The 3,493-nt window shown below is 47.1% G+C and overlaps 1 pseudogene; it reads right to left on the bottom strand.

Moving 5' to 3' along the window:
- Positions 1 to 2,969: 2,969 nt before the first annotated feature.
- On the bottom strand, positions 2,970 to 3,151 carry LOC144771262 (U11 spliceosomal RNA; annotated as a pseudogene).
- Between the last annotated feature and the right edge of the window lie 342 nt (positions 3,152 to 3,493).

Raw genomic sequence — 3,493 nt, 5'->3', positions numbered from 1 at the left:
GTGAATCAAGCTCACCTGAGGCGGAAGAGTCAGGACGTCCTCCTTGGCTACCGGTGTAACTGCCTTTGCCATACTGCCCTCTGCCTTTTCTTGAAGGGTAGAATGAAGATTTGGTGGAGGAGTTGCCTTGTCCTCCTCTGTGGGACTTATTCCCCCGTTGAGCGGGTTGGTCTGACCCACGGCCGGACGAACGTCTCCTTCGTCCGGCCCTGCCGAAAACCGGACGGAAGGCCCATCTCAGGTTCGCTTGAGCTTTATCGAGCCCGCTGAAAGTTGAAACAAACTTAGTAAGTTCTTTGAGAAAAGGAGCTCCGAAGAGCAAACCTTGAGCCTGGGGGCCAGATTCCCAAGTCACTAAATCCGTGAGACGTGGATCAAGCTTCATCAAAATGGAGCGACGACGCTCCGCCGACAAGGCACAATTTGCATTCCCAAGAAAACAGACAGCTCGCTGGGACCAACCAATCAATTCATCTGGATCAATAGGATCGCCAGACTCCTTCGCCCTGTAACCCTAGTCCAGAATCGTAGTGAGTGGGCCCAATAAATCAAGAAGTTTGTCTTGGCACGAACGCCATGACCTATCCAAACCCTTAATAGGATCTTTAGAGTACTTGCGCATATATGTGACCATGGTAGGGTCTACATCAGGCGTGGAAGCAAGCTTGTCTGAAAGATCAGGGCGAGGGCATTCCGAGCGTAAACGAGCTCGCACATCTTTTTCAAAAGGGGAACGGATGTGGGATTGGACATAATCAGCCACCTCGGGGGATGGCAACCAAGCAGAGGAATTGGGATGAATGATGTCCGCAGGATTAAATGTCAAAACCTTAGGAGAAGATGGTGCATCAACATAGTGCTCCTTCCGAGATTTCTTGGATGGGGGAGGCTTAGTAGACTCAGAGGACGTGGAAGAAGATGATGACCCATCATCTGTGTCGGACGGGGGGTCCGAACGGGCAGGCGCAGCATGCTTCCTTGATGAAGGAGCAAAAAGAGTTTTTGCCAGTTTAGCAAATTTGGATTTGTGAGGGTTCTTTGGCGATTTCTTGCTACGACTAGAGGCAGGAGGCACCCAACCCTGTTGGGCTGCATAGTCTGAAAGATGTTTTTTCAAAGGCGCAATCCCCTGAAACAATGCCTGGCCCATGTAATCATCCAGGGACGCTGAAGGCTCATCCTCCTCATAATAATCCTCACCTTCCTCATCATAGTAATTCGCCATGGTGACAAAGACCACTAAATACAGCCCACAGGAAGGGAAGTGATAGGTTTTTCTGAACTTATGAACGGCAAAGCCAAATTGGGGGAGTGGTACCCCTAGTGCAAGTCTGTAAACGCAGGAAAAACCTGACCAAAAATACAAGTTCACGTGAAGGGAGGACTCGCACTGAATACCAGCAAGTTTTGCCACTCTAGGCAGAGCCTATGCAAATTTATACAACCCTCAATGATAATAAATGCAAGAGGGCGTCAGGGAGCTCAAGCGGCAGCACCAAAGGGCAGGCGTCGAAGAACACCAGATGTTTCCTCCGTCTGAGGCAAGCTGACGGCTGAGGAAAAACACACGCCTTCACCGGGCGTGTAAACAAAGCTCTCGCGCATGCGCGAAGCCGCTGCCGATAGGAAGAGACGCGCGAGGCAGCGCGTCCCAACCAGCTCCAACTCCCGCTCAACACCAAATAATAAACAACGCGAAATGCGCGTTGAAGAAACGTAGGAGGTGACACACGCTCCTATAACAGAAAAATGCAAACGAAGTCAGCGACCTCGCACAACACGACAAACGAGGTCAGCGACCTCGAACCAACACGCCGAGCGGCGTAGAAAAGAGCGCACACAGCGCGAAAACGAAGCACAAATTCAGAGCAAGTAAGCGCTGCAATTATCAATAAACACAATGTATAAACAGCAATGTAATGAAAGAAAGGCACTTAACTGGCTGCGAAGCAGCAAAGAAAGAGGAAGTGTTCACCTCTATGACCCTATTTATACATTCACATACTCTATGGTTACCCTGGGTTTATGGGTAATGTAGTTTGTTATTTCTTTACTGCGTACTGATTGGCTGCTGTGTTTTTCAGTAAAGAAATTGAGAAAGCATAATCGGAGCCTCCGTCCTGCCATAGAATTAAACAATGATAATTGACCTGCCAGTTAAAAAACGAAGGTCCTTCACATTGTATACATCATCCAGGTCTGTCAGACAATTTAGGCAGAGATTCCAGGGGCCCGCATTGAAGCAAGTAAGTGCACGACCACTCTGCATTTTACAGAGTGCTATTTATTTCCTTGTGATTTTCGATCCGGAGCGCAATATAGTTGCTAACCCTAATCTGTCACTGCAAACGTGTGTCCCATTAATGTATTCACACCTGAGATGTTTTACAAAATGTATTTTAAAAGTATGCCTGTAATTTATTCTCATACACGAGCGCTGAAGATTTACCACTAATCCTTGATTCACATCATGTTTTATGACGAGGAGTGGCCATTTCCGAACCAGTCGGAGCAGAGTCCCACTAATTGGATACATATATTTGTAAAAAATATACCTCTAAAAACAGCTATTTCCGATCACTTTACACTTCCCAGGCTCTAGTCTGTGTTTTTGTGTCCAATGTTAGTGGTACTCCATGTCGTGCTTTATCCATGCTGCTCAGTCTTTTCATTAGGGATGTTGAATGCTTCTTTCCCACTCAGTATGCCCCTTGCCACCTCTTTGCTTCCTAAGTGCCCCTCAGTTTCTAATGCTCCGCAGCACTTTTCAAATCTTCTTAAAGTTTCTAATTCCTCAATTTCGTTTAATTAATAATATATTTCACTTGTCCTTATTTGCTTGACTTTTCATATGGGAAAGTGTCATTCATAGTTGCTGGAATGTCTCTCATAATTCAGCTGAAATTATGAAAATGTCACACATAGCTATCTGAAACCTTGGCAGCTATGAGACAGGGTCCGTCTGAACTCTGGGACCTAGTGTTAGAGTTAACTCGTCGCTCAATGCTTGCTCATATATTACAAGGTGCATGCACCAGGAGCCCCGGTAACAAAAATTATGTTTCCAAAATCTTTTGATATTGATTCCGCGCAAGAAGCTCCGAGTTACCCCGAAGCCCCCTGTGTGCCACTCACAGCAGAATCCCTTTTTAGCCAAATGTACTTAGTATAACACTGCGCCTTGCGGCTGGTTCTATGTCTTGTAGCGCACGGAAATATTTCACTTAATACCACACCATATGCATTTTAGGGAAGATCTGCATGCTGAGCCTGCGCACTGCGCAGCTGTGTGGTCTTCAGCCTCAGGGTGGGTCATCAGGTGGGCAAGGGCAGGGGCCAGGGCTGGGCTGACTGAATTGTCTTGTGCAGTCAGTGTAAAGTACGTGCAGACTGGAAATGCACGGACCCACGACTACAGGGCTAAGAATGTTACCTGCCAGGAAAGCACAGCAACAGGGTGTAATGCTCGATCTTAGGGTGATTGTGCTGGAAA

This window comes from Lissotriton helveticus, chromosome 7, assembly GCF_964261635.1.
Source record: "Lissotriton helveticus chromosome 7, aLisHel1.1, whole genome shotgun sequence".
Lineage (NCBI taxonomy): Eukaryota > Metazoa > Chordata > Amphibia > Caudata > Salamandridae > Lissotriton > Lissotriton helveticus.
This window is presented reverse-complemented; position numbering and strand designations above follow the sequence as displayed.